The sequence below is a fragment of the Macrobrachium rosenbergii genome, chromosome 3 (assembly GCF_040412425.1).
Source record: "Macrobrachium rosenbergii isolate ZJJX-2024 chromosome 3, ASM4041242v1, whole genome shotgun sequence".
Classification (NCBI taxonomy): Eukaryota; Metazoa; Arthropoda; class Malacostraca; order Decapoda; family Palaemonidae; genus Macrobrachium; species Macrobrachium rosenbergii.
This window is the reverse complement of record NC_089743.1, coordinates 22,765,718-22,782,044: the sequence shown is the minus strand read 5'-3', so window position 1 is coordinate 22,782,044 and position 16,327 is coordinate 22,765,718. Positions and strand designations below refer to the sequence as shown.

The 16,327-nt window shown below is 38.1% G+C and overlaps 1 long non-coding RNA gene across 1 annotated transcript; it reads left to right on the top strand.

Moving 5' to 3' along the window:
• The first annotated feature begins 2,033 nt into the window (after positions 1 to 2,033).
• On the top strand, positions 2,034 to 7,199 carry LOC136853034 (uncharacterized). Its single transcript, XR_010857304.1, has 2 exons — positions 2,034 to 3,337; positions 6,038 to 7,199. It is a non-coding gene; the product is annotated as an uncharacterized lncRNA (long non-coding RNA).
• Positions 7,200 to 16,327: the final 9,128 nt, after the last annotated feature.

Here is a 16,327-nt window from a genome sequence, read left to right as displayed (position 1 = left end):
TTTACTGTAAAAAAAATCGTCACTGTTAGAGACGGTGACAAAATCGTTACTGTTAGAGATGGAGAAAAAAAAATAGTTACTGTTAGAGTTGGAGAAAAAAAATCGTTACTGTTAGAAATGGAGAAAAAATCTTTAGTTAGAGATGGAGAAAAAAATCGTTACTGTTAGAGGTGGAGAAAAAAATCGTTACTGTTAGAGATGGAGAAAAAATCGTTACCGTTAGAAATGGAGAAAAAAAAATCGTTACTGTTAGGGATGGAGAAAAAATCGTTACTGTTAGAGATGGAAAAAAAAATCGTTACCGTTAGAGATGGAGAAAAAATTCGTTACTGTTAGAGATGGAGAAAAAATCGTTACTGTTAGAGATGGAGAAAAAAAAATCGTTACTGTTAGGGATGGAGAAAAAATCGTTACTGTTAGAGATGGAGAAAAAAATCGTTACTGTTAGAGATGGAGAAAAAAATCGTTACTGTTAGAGATGGAGAAACAAAATCGTTACTGTTAGAGATGGAGAAAAAATCGTTACTGTTAGAGATGGAGAAAAAATCGTTACTGTTAGAGATGGAGAAAAAATTCGTTACTGTTAGAGATGGAGAAAAAATTCGTTACTGATAGAGATGGAGAAAAAAAATCGTCACTGTTAGGAATGGAGAAAAAATCGTTACTGTTAGAGATGGAGAAAAAATTCATTACTGTTAGAGATGGAGAAAAAAAATCTTTACTGTTAGAGATGGAGAAAAAATTCGATACTGTTAGAGATGGAGAAAAAAAATCGTTACTGTTAGAGATGGAGAAAAAATCGTTACTGTTAGAGATGGAGAAAAAATTCGTTACTGTTAGAGATGGAGAAAAAAAAATCGTTACTGTTAGGGATGGAGAAAAAATCGTTACTGTTAGAGATGGAGAAAAAAAATCGTTACTGTTAGAGATGGAGAAAAAAATCGTTACTGTTAGAGATGGAGAAAAAAATCGTTACTGTTAGAGATGGAGAAAAAAAATCGTTACTGTTAGGGATGGAGAAAAAATCGTTACTGTTAGAGATGGAGAAAAAAAATCGTTACTGTTAGAGATGGAGAAAAAATTCGTTACTGTTAGAGATGGAGAAAAAATTCGTTACTGATAGAGATGGAGAAAAGAAATCGTTACTGTTAGGGATGGAGAAAAAATCGTTACTGTTAGCGATGGAGAAAAAAATCGTTACTGTTAGAGATGGAGAAAAAAATCGTTACTGTTAGAGATGGAGAAAAAATCGTTACTGTTAGAGATGGGGAAAAAATCGTTACTGTTAGAGATGGAGAAAAAATCGTTACTGTTAGAGATGGAGAAAAAATTCGTTACTGTTAGAGATGGAGAAAAGAAATCGTTACTGTTAGGGATGGAGAAAAAAATCGTTACTGTTAGAGATGGAGAAAAAATCGTTACTGTTAGAGATGGAGAAAAAATCGTTACTGTTAGAGATGGAAAAAAATCGTTAAAAAAATCGTTACTGTTAGAGATGGAGAAAAAAATCGTTACTGTTAGAGATGGAGAAAAAATCGTTACTGTTAGAGATGGAGAAAAAATTCGTTACTGTTAGAGATGGAGAAAAAAAATCTTTACTGTTAGAGATGGAGAAAAAATTCGATACTGTTAGAGATGGAGAAAAAAAATCGTTACTGTTAGAGATGGAGAAAAAATCGTTACTGTTAGAGATGGAGAAAAAATTCGTTACTGTTAGAGATGGAGAAAAAAAAATCGTTACTGTTAGGGATGGAGAAAAAATCGTTACTGTTAGAGATGGAGAAAAAAATCGTTACTGTTAGAGATGGAGAAAAAATCGTTACTGTTAGAGATGGAGAAAAAATCGTTACTGTTAGAGATGGAGAAAAAAAAATCGTTACTGTTAGGGATGGAGAAAAAATCGTTACTGTTAGAGATGGAGAAAAAAATCGTTACTGTTAGAGATGGAGAAAAATTCGTTACTGTTAGAGATGGAGAAAAATTCGTTACTGATAGAGATGGAGAAAAGAAATCGTTACTGTTAGGGATGGAGAAAAAATCGTTACTGTTAGCGATGGAGAAAAAAATCGTTACTGTTAGAGATGGAGAAAAAAATCGTTACTGTTAGAGATGGAGAAAAAATCGTTACTGTTAGAGATGGGGAAAAAATCGTTACTGTTAGAGATGGAGAAAAAATCGTTACTGTTAGAGATGGAGAAAAAATTCGTTACTGTTAGAGATGGAGAAAAGAAATCGTTACTGTTAGGGATGGAGAAAAAATCGTTACTGTTAGAGATGGAGAAAAAAATCGTTACTGTTAGAGATGGAGAAAAAAATCGTTACTGTTAGAGATGGAGAAAAAATCGTTACTGTTAGAGATGGAGAAAAAAATCGTTACTGTTAGAGATGGAGAAAAAATCGTTACTGTTAGAGATGGAGAAAAAATTCGTTACTGTTAGAGATGGAGAAAAAAAATCGTTACTGTTAGAGATGGAGAAAAAAAATCGTTACTGTTAGGGATGGAGAAAAAATCGTTACTGTTAGAGATGGAGAAAAAAAATCTTTACTGTTAGAGATGGAAAAAAAATCGTTACTGTTAGAGATGGAAAAAAAATCGTTACTTTTAGAGATGGTATAAAAGAGTGTTGGAACATCAAGCCACAGTATCGAGAAGCATAGGAGTAGAGGTGGGTTGCCCTTTGTGTGTAGTGGGATTTGGTACGCTCCCCAAGATGCTCCCTCAAGGCCTTCATACGTGTTCAAATATTTTACCAACTGTTTGTGACAAAAATTAAGCTGCGTGTTGTTAATTTGGCTTGATCAAATGACGTGAACCATGGTTTGATGGAAACAAGCGCAGTTTGTTTTGTTTGTTCAAACCGAAAATTTCAAGCCAATTTGAACGTGGCTAGTTTGTCAAACCTACTGGGTTCAGTGAGTTGTACTCCAACCGTCACCTCGTTCAGGTCGTGCTCAAGACCTCTAGACGATGGCGCACACGCCATTTTGGATGGAGTTCACTGAACTTTAAGGGGAGCATCTATGTCTGTGGAAAGTGAAAAAACCTAGAATACAGTGCTTTAAATAAGAAGAGAGCAGCATACGATATTCTTCGAGAAAATCCCAAGAGAGGGTTGACGCAGCTACACGAGACCTCAGTGGCGAAGAAAATAAACTGAATGCTGATAGCTTTTAGAAACGAATATAAAGAGGTGATGATGTTAATGAAATCTGGTGCTGGCTTAGATGATGTATATGTTCCCCCTTTACGGTACTACGATCTACGGTATATACTTGTGTTCGTCATGGACCAAGAAATAGAATATACGTAATGAGTTTGGGCGTTTATTCATTGCAGGTGATTTGCATGAAAATAATCGTGATAAATTGCCATCTTACAGAATACAGTGCAAATTTTAACGTAAGGGATTATAATACTGCAGGTCTGCTCATCATCATGATGTTCGTTTTTACGTCAGACTATCCCATTGTGGTGTAGGTCTGTGCACGCATTTTGCAATTTTAAAATACGAGGAAAAGGCACAGTGGTACTTTGGGATACTGTTATCAGTAAGCTGTTATTATTATACTAAAACCATTATAGTGTAATTGTAAAGCTATGATAATAGTACTCAAGTTTATTGCTATTAGTATACTGTTATTATTGTTATAAAGTTTATTTTTTCCAGTTTAGAGTCATTATTTTACTAAAGCGTATCGCTGTCAGTATGCTATTAGCATTGTGCTAAAGGTCATAAGTTTGTTAATAATGACTTGGGAAGACTTGGCGATGGTTGTTAGACCTACTAAGGGATTCAGAGCCGATGAAACACGGTTTTTCGGCAACACCTTTTTATCAAAGTATCGGATAAAGGTGAAAGTTGGCAAGTGTATATTTTATAACCCTACCTAATTATTGCAAGTGTTATTTACTACCTAAGTTCAATAGTTCTGGTACTTACCAGAGTAAAAGTGGGTTTCCTATGCCAGAGCCATCAAAATCGCAGGTAGGGTTTTGAACACAATAATGACGTTAACCTATGACGTCATAGGCTCCACCCACAGTGAAGAGAAGTTTTATGGGGAAAACGTCTCTTCACTGTGGCTCTGCCCACTTGGCGATGGCATATTCACTAATTGATATTAGCACCCAATGCCAAGAGAAAGGGAAGGTTTGCTCACTTTCCCCAAATATCCCATGTAGGTGGAGCTTTGTCTACTTCTTATTGCATCAGCAGGTGAATTGCCGCAATGAGCATGTACCTCGAAGATATGTCATCGCTTACATAGTTACTCCAGGCAGGGAGGCAACGACATCCAATTGGGTAGACCTTGTCTCTCTTGGCCTTTCTAATACCCATACAAGGCTTCAGCGATATCAATGATGGCGAGCAGGTTTTGTCATCGTCCCTTGATAGCACTATCATTCTCAATAATTTTTTATTATTATTATTATTATTATTATTATTATTATTATTATTATTATTATTATTATTATTATTATTTTGTGGAGGTTTCATTGCAACTTCCACAGCAGTTGTTAGGACTAAGTTGTTAGCTTGGATTTCTTCCATTTTCTTGATATTCGTAATGTTTCTACTTTACAAATAATTCAGTGCAAGTAGTTCATCCACATAATGAACCAGTCTATAGCTCATTTGTTAGATCTACATCTATTCAGGGCGGGAATACAAAAAGATAATCCATTTTGTTTATCTCAGGTTTCGACACTATAGCCTTCTGTTTGCAGCATGTCAGGAGCGGTCACTAGAAGTAGAATTTAAATGAAAAGCAATGATGCCTCATTTCCCTCAATTGTTAGAGTTGTAAAGTCAACGCCATTGTTTTATTTCAGTTAATGTAACCCATTGTTATTTTTCTTGGTTTTTTATTTATATCATATAACACCCTAAACAGCGCTTGTATACTCGCTGCAAATAAAAGGTACTGGTAGAGTCAAGATTTTGAGGGCAAGCTCAAGCTATTATTTACCTGCTTCAATATCAATCAAATGTAACACGATTTATATTGATATGCATGGAAAGGAAAATATATTGAAATCAGTTTGAATGAGGAACATATATTGTTATAATCACTGTGTTTTAATAGATATGTTTTAGAGGTACAAATAAAACATCTAACACTATACATAATTAATTTACAAAATGTCTTCGTCGTCGTCACTCTCGAGGAGGAGGTCATCATCCACGTTTTCATCGGCGCTAGCGAGATCAATAATGACTGGTCCCACGCTCTCATGGATAATGTCCGATTTCAAGTACTCTTCCTCAAAATGACGTGTTGTCTAACAGCTCCTGTCCGCACTTTTGGGGCGGCCAAGTAACCATTACCCACCATAGAAATAATTACCTATTCACACTAGAGTAAATCTTGCCACAGGTCTTCTCGCTTCAATACAAAGTGGTAAGCAGTGCACAAATGCAGTCTTGCAACCACGGGGACAATTCCATATCCTGCTGGCCATTATCGAATTTGTCGAAGCCTAAATTCTTTAAGCATATCCATTCACCGCCTACCTGGTGGATGGGCGAGCCCTATGACGTCATATTATGTTTACGTCAAATTGTTTTAGGATCCTTGTCTGTGATTTTCTCGGTCCCGGCATCGGTGACTTCATTTTACTCTATAAATATCAAAACTATCGAACTTAGGCTCTAAATAATACTTGCAAAAAATTAGGTAGGGTTATAAAATATACACTTGCCAACTTTCAGCTTTATCCGATGCTTTGATAAAAGTTGTTGCTGAAAAAAACCGTGTTTCATCGGTTCTGAATCCCTTAGTAGGTCCATATGAAAGATAAAATTGCCCTTGATAATTACATCAAGGTAAAAGAACAGCAAGGGAAGATTGACACATTACAATACGGGAATCCCATTTAAGTTTGATCTTGTTAGTCAAATGTCTTGTTTCTTGATGAGAGAGTAATAATGCTAAGAAGGTTTAGGTACGTTTCTTCATTCTTAGGTAGTTGAACTAGTCCCCCGTTTCGAGCTTATTCAACGCTTGTGCATTAGGTAATTTTTCTTCTTTTCAGTAGCCGCTCAGGACCATTTAATGCGGGGACGCTTCCTTGTGTTCTTAACCAGGAGGGCGCCCAAATTTTCTCTCATCGCAGTTGACATCACCAGCTCTTGAGATGTTTCTTGTGCAACGGCTGGTATAAAAGTGAATGGTTTGATCAGATCAGACATTGTACGTGTGTGCGTCAAGCCAGTATGGCTTGGGAGCAATTTTACATTTTCGTCTCTCGTCTTGTAAAGCGTTTCGTTGGAGCCATCCTATTCCAACAAGAAAATGAGGATTATTGTCGACAGTTTTAGGCTAATAAGCATAAAAATCTCGGAAAAACGACCGACGGAGATGATCATAAAGAGGAGAAAACGTGGTTTATTCCCGAAAGTAGCAGTAGACTCGTGTTCCAAAAGAAGGAAGTTATAGAATCAGAAGAACAGAAAATTGATGATTGCTGAATAATTGTAAATGAGGCATCAAGTTTTTATGTAATTTTTTTAGTTATTTTATCCTGGATTTTTAATCTCTACAGCCTCCAAGGATATTACGTTTTTGGTCCCGTTTGGTGTGTGTATGTGTGTTCGCTCGGCCGTTTCTCAGCAGGAATATGCGCAAAACAGTTGTGTGGATATCTAAGATTTAAGGAAAGATGGGCCTCATGATTGGCAAACGCGTAGATTATAGAAGAGACTGGAATGTAACTTATGTGAAGGCAGGACATTTTTTGGGTTTGGATAGCTCAGCCTTGGTGGAGGATGTGATCTCGACACTTTATTCGATGGACGCGTGTTTGTAATAATAATAATAATAATAATACTAATAATAACTTACTTGACAGGTTCGAACCGAAAAACTTAAACCCGGGTGTAAAAGTCCCAGGGAAGGACCTCATATCGACAATAGGCAGGAACATTCCATTGTATCCCATCTCTATATTTTTTGTTAGCAGAAAAGTCCAGTCACTTAAGGTCTTGGGTATGAAGATATTGCCCCATATGGCGTTGCATGTTTGTTTCGCTGTCCAGAAGCCGACAGGAGGTGCCGTTGGTTCTGAATGGTACACAATATTGTTGATGCTTTTTACCAGTTCGTAATTAAATTTATTTTCTGAAAAGAGAGACTAATATCAGAATACAAGTTAACTTGTACATTCGGATTTTACAAGTATAAAAATGATGTTGAAATTTGTATGATTAGAACCTTTTTAACTAGAACGATGTTACCCCAAGAAAATGACCAAGGTTTCTGAAATTTATATTTCAATGGAAGAGCCGAGAACGATGACAGGCCCATAGTGAATGCAAATCGCCATGGAAACACTTACTGTTATAAAAAAGTCTGATGGATGAAGGTTACTCAGTTTCTGACATTTCTTTTCTAAATTACTATATTCCGTCTTTGTCTTCAAGAGGATGGAAAGTTGTCTTACGATGTCCAATTATAAACATCGATAATTCCTTCAATATTTCTACGTTCAGTCAGTCATCGTTCTCCTTTTGTACTCATGTAATTGGAAATGAATGATTCCTCTCTCCGCCACCCTCTACAAAAAAAGTTATATGTCTGCTGTAGTCCTAAAGTGGTCTTTACGGTTGACAGACTTCTGTAACACTAAGGCGTAAATAAACGGCACATTTCTAACTTCTGTTCCATGTTCGGTGCTTTGGGTGTCAAGGAAACAAACATTACACACACGCATAAACTAACTTACCACCCTGCATGGTTTGAAAGTCATCAGATGGCAGGAGTATCGGGTTTGCAGGTCCTATGTGCTCTACTTGTTTAAAAAACCAGATAAGAAATAAGCCAAAGTATCTTTGGATGTTGAATGTGAATCATATGGTACAGAAAGTACGAATCGCATAAATGCTAATTAGATTTAGTAGCGAAAGCTGGATATTTTAGCACTAATTAAAGAAATGTGAAAGGACTGTCTCTGCAAGAAAGGGGAAAGATGAGCAGTGATTGTTTCCTAGGTGCATATTCCCGAGATGTATACTAGTAGTGCACCAGCCCCGGTTTTTTTTACCGTGCCTCTAGGTTAGGTTAAGTTTGATTAGTTACAACCCGAGTAGTAATTTGGGTGTGGGAAACGTAATGAGATTGTTTTCAAGAAAATTGTATGGTTGATTTTTAAGATGTAGCGTCACGCTTTCTTCAGGGACAAATACTGGTGCAATACTCAGTTACGTCTCGGGAAAAAGGCGTCCGGGCTAGCTGGAAGGTGTAGAAAAGAAAGGTATTCACCTGAGAGTATCCGTGACATGAGCAAGAGTACAAGAGGAAGGGTAAATAGGCAATGAATGATTTTTGAGTTATCTGGCATCGTGACAGCTGGGTCATTGATGCCGACATCAGTTAAATGAACAACATAGCTGCTATAAAAACAACAAAAAGATAAAAGAAAATGAACGAAATATAATATTTTTGGGAGAAATTCAGCGTCGATAGTAAATCTAAAAATGCCACTGGCATCATACACCACATCCTCTCCAAGGATCTTGGCAAGGATGAACCTACCATCCCGACCAAGAGCCTCAGGGAGATAACTGCTTCTAATATCCCCAAAACTGGGGTGCTCAGCCAGCTAGTGCCTCACAGCCAAGGGCGCCAGACAATCCTCACAAAAAGGTTGATTCTCCCCTGCCATCAGAAAGCTGTGTTTAGGCGAGTACGCCCTATCCTGAAGCGGCATGGAGCCGTCTCCCTTATTCTATACCATTCCAGTGCTCTTGACACAAATTAATCATAAATTTTCTAACGCTTGGGAAGAAATCATCATTATATAAAAGTGGACACCTCCTTGGAAGTAAATCTAGAGCTGCTACTTTAGCCAATCTGTCAGCTTCTTCATTCCCATGCACACCAGCATGTGCTCGAACCCAACAAAACCTAATTTGTGTTCCTTTGTATAGTAAGAGGTGCACCCATTGCTGAATTTTCAAAACCAAGGGATTAATCGAGTTAAAAACATTAAGTGCCTGCAATGCACTCTTGGAGTCGCTAAAATTGTGAAATTTCTCTCATCGGTAATTGCTATTTTTTCAATAGCGTTTAAAATCCCAAGCAACTATGCCGTAAAAATAGATGTTAAAGCAGGAAGTGCACCTTTGGTGCACAACTTATTACTAAAAACTCCAAATCCAATGCCAGCACTGGATTTAGAGCCATCTGTGAATACACAAGTTGAATCCTCATGAACCTCACTGTGTTCCATAAACATGGAACGATTCTCTCTATCTGTCATATTTTTCTTAAAACCATGAAAATATTTACAATATGAAATTTCTGTTAATTTCCATGGCTGGGTTACTAACATTTTATAAGGAAGCACCTCATTTCTACTAATATCAGTAAACGGACAACAAATTCATGTAGAAAGGAGGGAGAAAAAGCGAACAATAGCCTTATGGAGAATAAGTTGTTCTATAATAAAGTAACTGCAGAGAGGAAAGGGTATTGAGCGCACACATCTCAGAATAAAGAATGCATATGGAGAAAGGCGGTCTGAAGGGAATGTAGTCCCAGGTGGGTGAAGTGAAGATTTGTTGAATTTAAAAGAATAGTCATGGATGAAGGATGCAAGGTGGAGGTGGTTGATGTAAATTAAACAATTTTCTTGGGAATGAGTGCTGAGGACATGAGGATGGCAATTAAGTAAGACTGAACAAAATACACAGGAATTTATAGTAAGATGGTGCAGTACGTTGGTGAAAGTTTGAGTGGCTGACCAAGGTGTGTCTGTCTTTGGGGAAGATTCAGTAGGGAGTGTTCAATGTGATAACAGAGACTTAAGGATTAGAGGGTCATATTATTATAATGTATACCAGGTAAGGTATATTTTATGGTTCTGATTAAGAATGTAAGATATGACAAATGGATAGATAAGGCAAGACACGTCTGGGTTTAGACAAGGTAGAAGTGTTCAGATCGAGTGTCTTTTTTTATTAAGAATTATGGGAGAAATATAAAAATAGAGAAGAAATTGTATATGGTATATATGGACACTATTAGGATCTTTGGTTGTTTTATGGGCGTTATGGTAGTTTGTTTGTTTGGCTAATCCTCCCCCCCTCCTCTTATTTTCACAGGAGTGTTTACGTCTGTGTTGGCGTGGCGCCAACCTTTAGTCAGGTTCGGGCAGCAGTAGCGAACAGGTTGTTCTCTTGGGGAAGAGAACTTTTGAGTACCAGCAGCAGTTCGACTTTGAAGACGTTTCTTGGGCAGCCGGTGTTTGGGCCCAGGCTGGAGCAGCGCACCAACGAAGATGGTTGTTTGTTGGCCGCAGGTGGAGACCCTGTCGGCAGTTTTGGCTCAGGTGCAGTGGCCCCGTGTCCTTGTGCATTTTGGCGAGACGGCAGCAGGACGTCGTGATATTACGGCCTGTTGTCGTTAGTTGGTGGACTTCGCTGGAGATGGCTTTTTTTGTATCGACTGCTGCTGGTACTTCTTTTTGATATAAAGTAATATTGCTTTATTTTTGTGTTTCGTGGCCCGGACCTGGCTCATTTTGTTATGGCCTTTTTTTTTTTGGTATAGATTTTTATTAACTTTAATAATAAATCTATTTTTATAACCATTTCCTGTATTTTTGTTATTCCTCCTTCTTTGTGTGTGCGAGCTGTCGATTAGCCAGAGCAGCCCCAATATTATTTCCATCTAGATCCTGTGTTTTTCTTAAGGGCCGAAAACCTCGGTTCGTAACATTGGCGACCGTGTGACAGGATTGGCTCTGCTCTGGTTGTCGGAGTTTTCACCACATTGGAGGGGGAGGTTGGTTATTTTGAAAAAAAAAAAAAAATTTTGTAATTTTTTTTTTTTTCTGTCGAGAGGGAAGGTATTAGGATCTTTGGTTGTTTTATGGGCGTTATGGTAGTTTGTTTGTTTGGCTAATCCTCCCCCCCTCCTCTTATTTTCACAGGAGTGTTTACGTCTGTGTTGGCGTGGCGCCAACCTTTAGTCAGGTTCGGGCAGCAGTAGCGAACAGGTTGTTCTCTTGGGGAAGAGAACTTTTGAGTACCAGCAGCAGTTCGACTTTGAAGACGTTTCTTGGGCAGCCGGTGTTTGGGCCCAGGCTGGAGCAGCGCACCAACGAAGATGGTTGTTTGTTGGCCGCAGGTGGAGACCCTGTCGGCAGTTTTGGCTCGGGTGCAGTGGCCCCGTGTCCTTTGCATTTTGGCGAGACGGCAGCAGGACGTCGTGATATTACGGCCTGTTGTCGTTAGTTGGTGGACTTCGCTGGAGATGGCTTTTTTTTTTGTATCGACTGCTGCTGGTACTTCTTTTTGATATAAAGTAATATTGCTTTATTTTTGTGTTTCGTGGCCCGGACCTGGCTCATTTTGTTATGGCCTTTTTTTTTTTGGTATAGATTTTTATTAACTTTAATAATAAATCTATTTTTATAACCATTTCCTGTATTTTTGTTATTCCTCCTTCTTTGTGTGTGCGAGCTGTCGATTAGCCAGAGCAGCCCCAATATTATTTCCATCTAGATCCTGTGTTTTTCTTAAGGGCCGAAAACCTCGGTTCGTAACAGACACAAAACTGATAAACAGATAGTATGGAGGTTGTTGGGGATGTATGGTATAGAAGTTAAGTTGTTGAGAGAAATAAAATGTTTCTGTGATAAAAGTGAAGCGCGTGTTAGAATGTGTAAACACCAAATGACTAGTTTGGCACAAAAATGCGGCTGGGATGGAGGTATATGTTGCCAAGGCTGTTTAATATACCTTTGTGGATGGAGCCGTATGAGAAGCCAGCGACAGGGAAAATGGCTGATATTTGCAGTCATATAGTGTTGATCGGAGATAATGAGGAGAAATTGCAGAAACTACTGAAATAGTCCGGAAGCACAGTTACTGCAATGGGAGAAATTTTGGAGTAAATTTGAGCACAAGTGAGGTTATGAAAGTAAATGGAAACCAGGAAAATGGAGCAGTGAATGTTGACACAGTTGGTTTAAGAATGAAAACAGTTATTTTGTACACGTCCTGCGAATAAGCATATTGGATGATGGTAGGATGAAAAGAAATGAGGGGATTCACTGAATAGGTGGAGCAAAGAAAGTATGAGGGTGTGTACAGAGATAGAGAGGAAACAGTGTCTCGTGAATGCAATGCTGGAATGTATAAGGGGGTTACTGAGCAAACTTTCCTTTTTAAAGGCAAAGTGAGGATGAAGTGGTTGCGTAATATGTGTCGTGGAAGGAAATGAAGGGATGAAACGTATGGAGATACCAGAAGAGTTGGTAAAGTTTAGTGTAGGCAAAACGATTGAGTATTTTGAGGTGGTTCGGTTTCTTGGCGGAAATATAAATGGAAAGTTGGCAAAAAGAGAGTACAGTACAGAGGGGTTAGAAGGAAGGAGAAGGATGGTCTAGAAAACGATGAGTAAAATTAATGAAAGGAATCTTGGATAGGAAAGTTCTCAACATATAGGAAACAAGAACGTGATAAGCCTTCAGTGTAGTTATTTATATATATATATATATATATATATATATATATATATATATATATATAGGGGGGAGGCGACAAAACCCCACATGACAAAACCCCACTGACAAAACCTCCACCTGACAAAACCCCATACGACAAAAAACCCATATGACAAAACCCCCATATGACAAAGGACAAAACCCCACCAACAAAACCCCCAGACAAAAACACCCATATATTTTCTAGAAGCAGCTTACTGAAATGACTAGTGTATATATAGTTTTTTATATATATATTTATGGATTTTATCAAAGAAAATTTATTGAATCTTAAATATTTTATTAGAAACAGGAGTTATCGATTTTACAGATTTTTAAAAATCGTTTATTAAAGAAGATAAGATTATAAAGTAAAAATTTACAGTTTCGTAATATTTATTACACAAAACATATAGGAAGTCAGAATTTATATATTCTTATATTTTTTGCTACACCATTAACAAATTCTTCGATGTCCTTCTTCCCATTACTAAAATCAAGACAAAGATTTTGCAATAGCGATTGCAATTTTACAGTTTCTCTCTTAATTTTCTTACGAAGAGGTTCTCCGATGGCATTCTTTTCCAAGCAAGTTTGAACCATCAGTGCATCTTTGTTCAGGGCTTCAATTGCAACCCAAACTGTGGGATGACTATAACCAACCAGGTATTTAAAAGTATTGTTCCAAGTTTCACACTCCGTCTTAAGAAAAAAAGTCATTTTGTAATAATTGTAAATAACTAGCAAAGGAGTATTGTCAATACAAATTTGTTGATAGTTTGCTAGTTAACAGACGAAAACAGTGAAAGCTTTCCTTGTAACCACTGTACATAACTTATCGAATAACAATAGGTAATTTACTAATTTGTTGCCTCTCTCTCTCTCTCTCTCTCTCTCTCTCTCTCTCTCTCTCTCTCTCTCTCTCTCTCTCTCTCTCTATCTATCATATATATATATATATATATATATATATATATATATATATATATATATATATATATATATATATATATATATATATATATATATATATATATATATATATATATATATATATATATTTATTTATTAACTATCCGCACTTTCATTATTCGTGTGGGTTTTTGGTCGTGTGGGGGTTTTGTCGTGTGGGGTTTTTTGGGGTTTTGTCGTGCAGGGGTTTTGTCATTGTGGGGTTTCGTCATATGGGGTTTTGTCGGTGGGGGTTATGTCAGGTGGGGTTATGTCGTGTGGGGGTTTTGTCAGGCATTCATATATATATATATATATATATATATATATATATATATATATATATATATATAATATATATATATATATATATATATATATATATATATATATATATATATATATATTGCTTTTGCTCACAAGATATATAAGTGAAATAAGGAAAGAAGCAGGATGAGTGCAAAAGAGCTTGGATTGTCAATGAAAGTCAAGCTTTGAATATATGAGAGTTGTTGAGCTGACTCCTCTTTTGGAGTTAAATGAGGATGCTGAATGCGATTAACAGAAAAAGGTTAAAGCTCTAGAGGGGACATGTTTGTGTTGTTTATGTTGTATTAGAAGACTTGGAAAGGATGAGAAATTTGGAACGATCTAGAAGTTTAAAGGTTAGCTAAGTACAAGAATGCAAAGGAGTGTTTGAGATGGTTAAGTTGAAAACTGGTGGATAAGTTGGTGACGAGAGGATGCAGTACAGAAGTGTTAGGAGGAGAGAGGAGAGGAATACACAGAAAGTGGAGTATAAATGGGCTGAAAGAAGTTTTGAAAAGAAGAGCGTCTTCATCCGTGAGGTGAAAGAGGGTTGCATGAGAGAGAGAGAGTTTGCGCAGTGTGTTTTAGAGGTTCTGAGCATTGATAATGAGATTTTTGCATTGGAGTATGAAACTTGCTGGATTGAATAACAGTCTCGAATAATGCTTATTTGCAATGTAGGGTGAAGTAATACTCACACTTGTAAATTGTTATAGAAACATAATTGGTTTCAAGGCTCGTTTTTAAGTCAGAATATACATAATTTATAAGAGCTTCATGCAAAAGTAAGCAGTGAATCACTGTTGAATACAATTTTGAGACCTAAGGTCAGTTGGTTGCTCTTTTTCACTCACATATTCTTCTCCATTTCCTTATGTGGATCCTCCCACTCCCCAATATTGCTGTAACGTACTAAATTACCCTGTTTTTTGTAATGTCATGTTTTCCCTTAAAGAATGCATTAAATAAAAAAAAAATATTCAGTGGTCTGTGTTTGAACAAAAACCAGTGTTAATAATAATAATAGACAGCAACAGACCGCCAACGCCTCCGGTTTCTTGAAGTGTTGCATATCATGGGAAAAACGCCCAGCATAAATACTGCTGAAGAAACTCAATTTCTCCCCACGATCATCAGAAGAAACATCGAAAACCAGCCTGCGCCAATTACCATCGAGACGGGGGGAGAGAGAGAGAGACGTACAAGCATCCCTGCACTGGAATGAACCAGTATACCGGTAAGATTAGCGAGGGATGCACCAGTAGGCACCCCCAACTTCCACAATTAATAAAACCAAGAAGGTCCGAACGCCTGCGGGCTTCAGAACGTAGATCCCCCGAGGCAGACACTGACCATTGAGTAATAATAATAATAATAATAATGATATATGAAGGAAATAGACCCTCCCTTAAACAGGTCTAATTGAAAAGGATGGCTGTATTATGCGAATTTATCATATACAGGTTTTTTTCTATTTTCCTTATATTTCGCTTTTCAGGCTCAGTGATGTTGGTTAGTAACTGGCCAATATTCATATTGGAAAAAGGATAGTGTGTGGAATGCGGGAAGTCTTTTATTAAAATTTATATTCAATCAGAAGTCCGTGGAATCTTTCGTGGTCTGGAGTCAGGTTCTACTACTTCAGGTTGTGGCACCGTCGACATGTTTCGACCATCTCGTTGGTCATCCTCTGGACGTGGTTGAGAAAGATCTAGAGAAACAAGGCGCTTGAGTCAGTATTTATGGGGGGTCTTGATCGCTGGTGAGTTATGGTTGGCTTCCCGGGCCAGGTCATCTCGGGCGAAGCCTTCTCTCCCATGTTCACGTTCAGGGCTCGTCTTGCGTGCGAGTGGCATTGTAGTGCTGGGGATGAATGGGAGAATTTCGATCCTCAGATGCGGAATTTTGATTTGCTCGTTCGCTATGGGGGTCGCTCGGTGCAGGTCTCCTGGCGGCCGTTGGGCGGAGAAAGGTTTCCTGCCTAGTGTTAAGGGTTGTTTTCTCCTTTCCAATGTGCAGTGCTTCCAGGAGGAGCAGGTGGCGGTGGTCCGTAGTTTAGACAATTATTTCCATATTTATGATTATGTCTTTTCTTGCAATTCTCTGGTTATGGGCAGTCCTGGCATGATTAAAGATGGCTCCCTCTTGTGGGTGCACTCCTTTTCCTGGTGGTGATTATTTTTTTGTATACAGAGTTTACGTCTGTTGTCTTCGCTTTGGTAGCGACAGTCAAGTCTGGGTAATCATCGAGTCAGGGTCCAGACAGCATAGCAGCATGGACAGGTAGTTGTTACCTCTACAGTGCTCGAGGATGTGAACTTCGTTCGAGATCGAGGATGAGTTGATGAATAACCCGAGACATCAGTGGAGAGGAGGCATTCCTCTGGGACAGGTATTTGGCTGTCGCATCGACTCTGCTGTGAACGTCTGTGTTTCGTGGAGATGTTCCTGTTTGCCGTCATGGGGCGGTTTTGACGACTTCACGGCGGTAGTTTGATGGTCATCCTCGATGACCTTTGATGGTCATCCTCTGTGACACTTGTTAGTGGTCTTGACATCTCTGGGGAGATGTTT